A 10,777-nucleotide genomic window follows, 5' to 3' on the forward strand; every position below is an offset into this window, starting at 1 on the left:
CATCAACACTATTAGTTTGGACATTGATTTTGAAGGATTGACAAAGATACAAGTCTAGGTGCATTATCACTTCTTATTCTAAAGTCCAATTTAACAAATACTTTGCAATAATAAAAACCCAAGAATTGTTTCAAAAAGAAAAAAAAAAAACCAAGAATTCAGTATATTTTTACCTAAGTTGCTGTTGCAACCTACAGTCTGCGACTGCACGCCCGCTGATGACTTCCTGCTTGTGGCGGCTAGCTGCATCTAGTGGTTGGCGGCTTGCTACTGCCTACTAGTGGCTGATAGTTGGCTGCTAGATGCAGGCTGCCAACTGCTAACGGCTCTGACTGCCTGCTGGTAGGGCTACCAGCTGCCTGCTGCTGCGGCTGTCTGGCAGCTAGGAAATTCTTAATATCTCCTCCATTATTCGTAAGCTTATCAAATCACATTGATATATTCTACAAAACTCATACATATCACAATCACAAATATATTACCAAAATAACAACAATGCAAAATAAAACTAAATAATAGATTATTAAAATAAGACTAGTTTCTTATGGTTTTTCATACTCAGCGCTTCTCTGAAAGTCCAAGCTGACTAATATGATTCACGACATTCATAATCTGGTCTAATATTTGGGCAGTTGGCTGATTCTAATCCAAAAAAAAACAAATTAAGCTTCAAGAGATTATCAAATAATCGCAAAACCAAACAAAAACCAAACTTTTGGTCATTAAAACAGATAATTTTGCAGTCAAACAAAACCAAAAATGTTTAAGCTAAAATCCCTGCTCTTTTATTACTCCAAAGTAACTAAAAGAAGAATACTAGAAAGGACCAATCATATTTCCTAAGCTTCATCTTCACTTGCTTGCATGAAATCCCATAGAGTATCGTCCTCGAATTCATCATCAGAATCATCAATTTCAGGCTCTGCTCGCATATCCAACATGTATTCTGGAACGTCAACAGTAGTGGAAGGCATGTCCCTCTCTCAGCCAACTACCATCATAATCATCCTCAACGGTTGCCCTAGGGAGAACACCATCGCTAGCAAATTCATTCCAATAAGAAACTCCAACATCACCATTTGATTCTTCACTTATATCAAAGAAGTCTCCAAGGATAGTTTCCATAACGTAATGCAAATGCTTTTCTTTGGAATCTTTCACATAAAAAACTTGGTTTACTTGATTAGCCATCACAAAAGGGTCATTAGTATAGCATAACCTTTTAAAATTTACACATGTTAGCCCAAACTCATCTTGCTCCACTTGAAACCATTTACAGCGAAACAAGACCACTTTAAAATGACCAGAATAATCTAACTCAATGATATCCTCCACCACTCCATAATATTTTACAGCCCCAACAACAGGATTTTGATCCCTAGAACTTGCAAAACTCGACATTGAAGATGTTACACTAACTCCACTACATTGAGTGTTTCTTTTTGACTCATGTGCAATTGTATGAAATTTGTTACCATTTATTAGGTACCCTTTAAAACTTCTCACAGTATAGTCAGGACCTTGGGATAAAGCCTTGATTTCTTTGGAAACATTTTGTTCCCGTACACGGTCCTTGAACAATGCTCCAATATCATGACTGTGCTCTTGTGCTCTCGCCCACCTACTCCGCTTAACCCGTCTACCTTGACTTCTTTGACGATTTACAAAATCTTGATGTTCACTACATACATATCACAAAGTAACTAAATATTAGTCAATTATAAACAATAAAGATTAAATATAGTTAATATGAAATAATACCAATTTAAAAATAATTACGAACCTTATGTAATCACTGATTTCATCACAATTAAAGAGTACATAGCGATGAGCTTTCATCAAAGTGTCCTCATCTAAAGAAACCTTTTTGCCTTTATTTTTCTTTTTTACACCTAAAGGACGTCCAACATTAGGAAAAAGGCTTCCATCTTCATTGGATGCAGTATCATCATCATTTCTAGGTGCTCCATTCAACTTTGAACTAAAATCATCGTGAAGATACCGAAAACAAAAAATAAGGCATTCTTCTTCCAAGTAGGCCTCTACAATGGAACCTTCGGGTCGACTTCTATTTTTTACATATGACTTCAATTTACCCAAATACCGCTCTTTCGGATACATCCAACGAACTTGAACAAGGCCCCCAAGCCTTGCCTCCTCTACAAGATGAAGTGAAAGGTGGATCATTATGTCAAAGAAACTTGGGGGGAATATCTTCTTAAGTTGGCAAAGCATCTGTATGATTTCAGATTCAAGATCATCAAGATCTTTAGGCTTTAGAACTTTCCTACATAAACCCCTGAAAAAGGATCCTAGCCTAATCAAAGTCGATGCTACTTGCTTAGGCAAGACATTCTTTAGCGCAACTTGGAGCAAATAATGAAGCATAAAGTGGGCATCATGGCTCTTGTAACCAACAATCTTCCTCTCATTGGATTGGACACATCTGGATATGTTTGATGCACAACCATCGGGAAACATCTCATCACAGTGCAAAACAAGGCTTTTTCACTAGAAGATAAAGAAAAACAGGCTTTGGAGTATAAACGCTTCCCTCTATTATTTGTTCTCTTTGGATGGAGTTCATTTCTTATACCCATATCTTGTAAATCAAAGCGGGATACCACATGGTCCTTAGTCTTTCCTGGGATATCAAGCAAAGTACCGAGCACACTGTCACAAATATTTTTCTCAATGTGCATAACATTAAGATTATGACGCAAGGTATTAGTTTCCCAATATGGAAGCTCAAAGAAAATTGATTTCTTCTTCCAAGGAAATTTCTTTCGACCCTTCTTTTGAGTTTTCCCAAACTTATTTTCAAACCCTTCTAAATCCTTTAATACCTCAGAGCCTGAGAATCTAGTAGGAGGAGGAGGCCTTGTCTCTACATTACCATCAAAAGCTCTCTTATTACGACGCCAATGATGATTTTCTTTCAAAGATCTATGATGTCCCATGTAACACATCTTCCCGCTATACTTCAAGTATTTGGACAAAGTCTTATGATTGCAATTTGGGCAGGCAAATTCTCCTTTGGTGCTCCATCCGGACAACATTTCATATGCAGGGAAGTCACTGATTGTCCACAACAAGGCTGCCTTTAAAGAAAATGTTTCATCTTTCACAGCACCATATGTGTCAACTCCAACTTCCCATAACTCCTTTAATTCCTCGATTAATGGTTGCAAGTAAACATCAATATCATAACCTGGAGAAGGAGGGCCAGGTATAATAAAAGACCTGATATTGTACTTGGACTTATTATATAACCACGGAGGCAAATTATAAATGGATAAAACAACAAGCCAAATACTATATGACACACTCATAGTTCTCAATGGGTTGAAACCATCAGTAGTAAGACCTAGCCTCACATTTTGAAAATCACTTGCAAATTGTGGATGTGCAGCATCGAAATCTTTCCAAGCTTGTCCATCAGCAGGGTGCCTTAATTTGTCATCTTTCTTGCGATCAGTTTCATGCCATGTCATGAGTTCAACCGTCTTAGAGCACATAAACAACCTTTGTAGACGAGGTTTCAGAGGAAAGTAACGCAGAAATTTTGCAGGAACTCCTTCATCATGCAATGCACCTTCCTCTTTTTGCTTCTCATTTAACTTCCATCGAGAAGCTTTACAAACATGGAAAGACTTGTCATTTTCACGTTCTTTCCAATACAACATACAATCATTAGGACACGCATCAATTCGTTTGTAATTAAGTCCAAGGTTCTTCTCCATTTTTTTAGCATGATGAAAAGAAGTAGGAAGCTTTGCAAATGGAAAGGCATCACATTGAAGCTTCGTCAACTTATCAAAAGAAGAATTGCTCCACCCGTTAAGACATTTAAGTAGATAGAGTCGCACTGTGTATGAAAGCACAAAAAAAATTTTACAGCTTGGATATAATTCCTCCCGTGCATCCTCTAACTTATAAAACTTTTTAGCACTCTCATCTGGACCCTTCCAAAGTTCTTCTGCATCAGAACTTGAACCTCCTATAAAATCTCTGAAAATATCATTAATCATCTCGTCCATATTGTCTAATGTGTTTTGATTATCACACTGATGCCCATCTTCCCTTGAAGAAGACCCTGTTGTAAATCCTTCGCCATGAAAGTTCCACACTTTATACCTCTTGTTAAATCTGTTAGCAATTAGGTGACTGAAAATCTCCTCCCTTGGGAACCAAAATCTGTTAACACACTTCATACATGGGCATAAAATTTCCGGTTTGTCATCTTCCTCTATGTCAATGGTTGAATTTAGAAATGCAAAACCTAGAAAATTCTCAACACCTTTGATATATTCTTCGACACTTTGGGGTGCATCAATCCAATCTTTGTTGATGTTTGCCATTATAATACTCTATAACATAAGAAGTTATGTGGAGGATCAACAACAAAGGTAATAAACTAAGACATAAATATTGACATGATTTCTTAGACTGGCTAAAACAAAATAAGAAGACAAACTTTCAGCAAATAAAAATGCATATTCAATTTCAACTCTCTACAATTAAAGGTCACAAATGTCACAATACCACAATTGATTCACACCCTAAAAGAGATAGGGCCAAAGAGAATGGTAACAAGCACTTAACCCTCCCATCAATTAACCTATACTAAAAGCGAACCTAAGATGACATTTGTCACGATGTCATTAATAATTTTTCCTCCTTTTTGCACTTTTCTTTTTTTTTTTTTTACCAAATTTTAATGACTTCCATTTTATAAGCTACAATAATACTTATTTCTATTTTGACAACATATCTAATCCAATCATACTCAATTAATATTTTTTTTAACATATATTCTATATACTATTAATCTTTTAGTTACAAGTATACAAACATAGATTAAAAATAAGGTATTAAATATTAAGGAGTATCAATTTTTTCCTCCAAGCTCCAACATTAATCATTTGACATTAATCGTTATGCAATGTGATTATTAAAATTAAAATAAAAACCGCTACTACTCACTATAAATACATTTTAAAAAAGTTGATTATGGAATACTAATTATCCTAAAGTAATATAAATCAACTAAATTTTCATTTAATGCCGGTCAAAGTGTGTCAACAAAAATATAAGGACAAATGTATATGAGTTCGTATACGGGTACTAGCCTTTTATTTTTTTTCCCTTTTTTTTTTGAAGACATATACGGGTACTAACCTAAGCTTATATTTTCGTTTTCTTATATAAAACCCAATAGTTTCTAAATTTCTATTAATAAATTATTTTTTATAAAATTCAAAACAATAACCTTTACGCATTTGGTATAAATTAAAATTCAAGTTATTTTGTCACAAATATTTTTTTTTGATAAATTGTTAAATTAACAACCATTCTTTATTCCCCTCAAAAATAAAAATAAATAATTAAAAATCATTTATTATAATTTTTGTTGTAAAGTTTAATTATAACCGTGTCTGGCACGGGACTTAACCTAGTATATACATATAAGATTATAGTCATTAAACATTAGATTCTATTTTACATCCAATACAACCAAAGAGAACTGCAACAAGCACCTAATGAAAAATAGAATTTAGAAATTATATTATCCATACATCACATTATAAATCAAGAACGCAATATTATATAGAGCCATCACCTAGAGGTGGTCAACATTTAACGATCATCTACCTATGCTATCCCACTATAAGATTGTTTGTCTTCTTTATTAATTTAGATTATCAAACCAATTAAATAATAAACATACTTATCTAATTTGATGAAAAATAATTAAAATTCCCTAACTTTTCAAACCTACTAAGACTTAGCCTGACATACTATGAAATTAAAATAACTAGTTGAGTCGAGTTGCCAAACTTACTTGTCTTTGTTTTTTCCTCAATCCACAAGCTTCTATCTTCAATCTACTCCAGGCAAGATGATACCAAACAATCTACTCCAATAAATTGCAATTTGATACCAGAAAACAGCAATCAAAATCTAATTTTAGCACAGAGACAATCTTTTGATTTCGTAATTGGGGTTTGTTCGATTTTTTGGGAAATATGATTAACAATTTTTTTTTTAATGAAAAGTTAGAACGGTGCTAGATTTTGTGGGAAGTTTGTTATGGATTTGTTTGATTTTGTGTGCCTGCCACCTACTAACAAATTATTTGAGTTTGTGTTTTTTTTTTTTTTTTTTTTTGAAATTCTCTTTTTCTTTTTATATAAGAATACTGCTATATTTACTTTAAAAAAAAACACTGCTATATTTTACTGAGTATTAAGGCCTTGCTTTGTTTATATAAGAACACTGCTATATTTGCTTTCAAAAATAAGTTTAGATCAGGTTCAAGTAATAAGTTTGGATAAGTTCAGATAAGTAAAAATCAGGTGAATAAAATGCACCCTAAATCAAGAGATGCTAAATCCAAAAATTTCCTACTTAAAAGCATTAATCCAACCAATCTTTGATGATAATAATAATAATAATAATAATAATAATAATAATAATAATAATAATAATAATAATAATAATAAGACTTACCGTAGTGTTCTTTGCTACCGGTTAGGTGTTCCTTTGTTCTCCGTTTCAACACCGTGTTCTGCTTGCTCTAGGGTTTTTGACGGGGATATTTATGGGGATCATGCAGTGTCTTGTGCTGGGATGGTGGGTATTAAACATCGGCACAATGTTGTTCGTGACACCCTTGTTGATATTTGTATTCGGTCTGGAATCTCTGCTCGAAAGGAGGTTAACATTGGGTTGATTGGAGGAAACGACGGGGCTCTACGACCTGCAGATGTGCTGCTTTATTCCTGGGATAGAGGCCTTGATGTATGTGTTGATTTGACGGGGTCTTCACCTTTGACACAATCGGGGTTGTCTGACTTCGTTCCTGGTCGTGTTGTGTCGGCGGCGGCTCAGCGGAAGCGGGACAAGTATGGGGCGCGTTGCAGGGCTATTGGCTATGGTTTTCTTCCTTTCTCCTTTTCTTCGTTGGGGGAATTAGAGAAGGATTCTATTGCGTTGCTGAAGCGGGTTCAGGCGTTCGCTAAGACTCAGGATATTGGTGCTCGTGCAGCTGCTCACATCTTCAGCAGGATCGGGTTCGCTATAGCTAGAGGGGTGGGGGCCCAGATTGTATCTCGGCTCCCTACCAATTTCTTGTAAATTGATTGACTCTGTACGTTTTGTTTTTTTTTATAATAATAATAATAATAATAATAATAATAATAATAATAATATAGTATGAAGTATTTTGTGAGGGGAACATACAATTATTAAATCATGATTAGATTAATTGAAAGAGATAATCATGAGCTTAAACTTTATACATAGTATGTTATTATCAATTATAATACTTCATATGTTGTGTCAAAATAAAAAATGTATTCTAAGTGTATTTTCTAAAATAAAGTATGATTAGTGATGGTTAGATGAATGAGAATTTGACTATTAGTTATAGGTAGAGTTGTCAACTTGAAATACTTTATCAATTATGGGCTGACCAATTACGGATCGAGTCATAATGAGTCAAATTCCTCTTAAGGCGGGATGGAACCATAGCCTTAGTTGTGGTTACCATTTTGATCCACCTCATTCATCTTGGGTTAGATATGTCAATTTTCAGTCAATATCTATTGAGTAAAGATGACATGTTTGACTTTTTTCACTATTTGTATGCTAATTTTGACCATCGTTTTTTAGTAACGTGTAAAAATAAAATTTTATCATGGAATATAGTCTTAAATAGGTATTACTCCGTTATACTAAAGTTTTATAATCTCTTGTTATTAATATTGTTTACCAATATAAAATCAAGTTTATCTAATTTCAAAGTAATGCATGTGTGTCAAGTTTCGCTGTTGTATCGATTATATAAGAACATGATTGGTATCAACTGGTTATATAGTTTCAATTCAATTACGAGTTGATCATATCATTTAGTGATTGGATCATAAGGAGTCAAAGTTACCATTTTAATTAACCTGAACCATTTAGATTAGATAAGTTGTGTCAATTCAACTTGTTATGTTCGAAAACAAGTTGGGCTAACATCAAATCGGCTTAAAATAGTTTGGATTACATCAGATATCTCATATCTGTATAGGTCGATGTTGAGCCGGGTTAAATTCATGATTGTCAAACTAGAATTAGTTGAGATTAAATTTGGTGAAATCGGCACAAGACTTATTAACATAATAAAACAATTTAACTTTAACATTTTTATAAAACTTATTAACATAATAAACAATTTGAATTTCACATGTGTATAAAAATTAATGGTTAATCTCACTATATGATTCTTTTTATTCTATATAATAAGTTGACTTTTACATTTGTATAATTAATATTAATAGATTGTCATAATGGTCAAGGTTACCCTTTTAAACCACCTCGGTTTGGTCGGATCAATTTTGAGTTGGGCGGTAGCTATCGGGTCCATGTCAGGTTTGAGCAAAGCCATTAACTTCGTATTGATGCTCAAATTGGAGTATTAGGTTCAAAACAGGTTTGGTTGGGTCTATTTCATATCGGTTGACTTTGGATCTCCTTGATTACAACTTTGCTGATTTCGATTCAATATTACATTTGTATAAAACTTCATTAAAAATTATTACAAACAAGACTTTATTGTGTTCATATTTATTACTTAAGCTTAGATAAAATTAAACATGCTTTAGAGTAACTTGAAATAGTTCGGTACGGTAACTATTTTGCCAATTTTGGATAACTTTTAATTTCTTGGGTAACTTTGAAGCCGATAAGATTTTAATGTAAATTGCCATTAAATTATGTTTTATATGGATATTATAGTTACTTTTACTTACAAACCTTTAATTTTTATCAGTTTATAGAGAGTAAATTTATCATTAGAACATAGACAACATTTTATTTATACTAGATGAAGCCCGTGCGATGCACGATTTGTTTGATTGTTTTATTTTTTTTTTTTTTTTTTTTTTTTTGTATTTATGAGCTAAATTTTTTTATATATTTAGATAAAATTCCTAATATTAAAAGATAATATTTAATATTTAATTAATTACCATCCACAAATTAGCAAGTTACAACTACGGAGTAACTTTTAGCCATATTAATTTATTTGTCGTATCACATTACAACATTGTTTTCATTAAGATATTTTTTAATTCCACCCAACTACCCAAGTAAGATCCCATAGTTTATTCCCAATTTCCCAAATAAGCTACAAAGAAATGAAGAATCATCTTTCAACCAAACTTAAAAAAAAACAAAAACTAATAAAAAAAAATTAAAGAAGAAGAAAAGTGAAGAACCAGAGTCGGTCCTAAACTCCTAAGTCCTAATATCCAATACTCCCTCAATCCCTCATATCTTCACATAATTAGAATTTTAAATTTATAATACTCCACATTTATTTCCAAAAAAAAAAAAAAAAAAAAAAAAAAAAAAAAAAAAAAAACCATAATCATCCTCAACAGCTAAACTCGTCAACTCCTCAACCCCGATTTCTTCTCTAAACCCGCGAAATGGTGAATTGTTTTTGGCTCCAAATTTTTTTCATTATGAATCAGCAGTTACTCCACTTTTCAGTTGTTGATCTCATTATACAACACATTCATCACCTTAAAATCATCATATCCATCAATCGGTTACGCACCTCCTTTCGTTCTACTCAGGTGAGAGTTAATTAAGAGTATAAAGTATCTGTTTTGTAATTAACTAGTTGCATTACTCTCTACTCACACTGCTTCCTTTGCTTTTATGATTGGCTAGTTGGGTTTGATGCCGGCAAAGTTGTCATTGTTTTCTGAATTTCATTTGTAAGTTACCATTGCCCCTTTTATCTCTCAAGTGAATTTAATATTTTTAACTGCTTGATTTGATGTTGGATCGGATTTTTAGATGTACATATCTTCTAGGTTATCTTAATTATGTCGTATTTTTTTTTGTTGGTTATGTTTCTGGGTTAGCTTTATGCTTGATTGAATTACTAAAAATTATTTAACTTCTGGTTGTTGCTTGCGGTGATCATGCATTTGTTAAGGATGTGGGTATATATATAATTGTAATTAGTTGATGATACAAATAATTGTGGTGGGTTTTTTCTTTTTGAAAGATTTTGGATTTGGGTTTCAATCAGTTTATACAAAATACTCAGTATATGACTTCTTGTTATCAATTTAACACTAGTCAATTGCTTTGACTTGCAATTATCTCCTTGCTTAGGTCATCTAAATCCAATTGGAGAGTAGAGACTAAAGAAAAGACTTTAAATTATCTACAGTATACCCAACCAATTGCTAAACTTAGGTGCTTGATTTGTGTATGTGTTAAATTATTGACATATAGACTACTTTTTATACTCCTTGTGCAGAAAGAGGGAAATCTAGGTGTGTGTTAATAATAGGAGTTACTGAGTTAGGGTGTGCTGAATGGTAGGCAATTTGTTATTAGTAAACGTGCTTCCAATGTATTCAACTTTATGCTAAATTGCTTGAGACTAATAAAGTACTTTATGATAGAATTGTCCCTTTATGATGGCCTTTCAAAAGCAACAAGGTATGGTTGAGATGTGTTAATTATATCTCAAGGTCACAACACATCCCTTTTTTTAAATGATTGAACTATGTTAGGGGATTCAAGCTAAGGCCTGTGTTGCCGAAATTTGCTTGTGAAGCATCAATATATATTTTTTTATGGAGTCGCTGTGTGTCATTTGGTATAGACTGATATTTGAAGACCAAATTAAACTTGTAATAACAATGTAAGAAAAAATAAAGCGTGAGTATTTTTTATTAACTCTGGCAAGAAGGGATCCTTG

At 32.9% G+C, this 10,777-nt stretch overlaps 1 long non-coding RNA gene across 1 annotated transcript; it reads right to left on the reverse strand.

Annotated features, from left to right (window-relative positions):
- Positions 1–697: 697 nt before the first annotated feature.
- LOC145613828 (uncharacterized) lies at positions 698–6,338 on the reverse strand. The gene is made up of 2 exons (XR_014107017.1): positions 5,846–6,338; positions 698–1,681 (listed from the first exon to the last, which is right to left on the reverse strand). It is a non-coding gene; the product is annotated as an uncharacterized LOC145613828 (long non-coding RNA).
- Between the last annotated feature and the right edge of the window lie 4,439 nt (positions 6,339–10,777).

The sequence above is a fragment of the Chenopodium album genome, chromosome 3 (assembly GCF_948465745.1).
Source record: "Chenopodium album chromosome 3, dcCheAlbu1.1, whole genome shotgun sequence".
NCBI classification, from domain to species: domain Eukaryota; kingdom Viridiplantae; phylum Streptophyta; class Magnoliopsida; order Caryophyllales; family Amaranthaceae; genus Chenopodium; species Chenopodium album.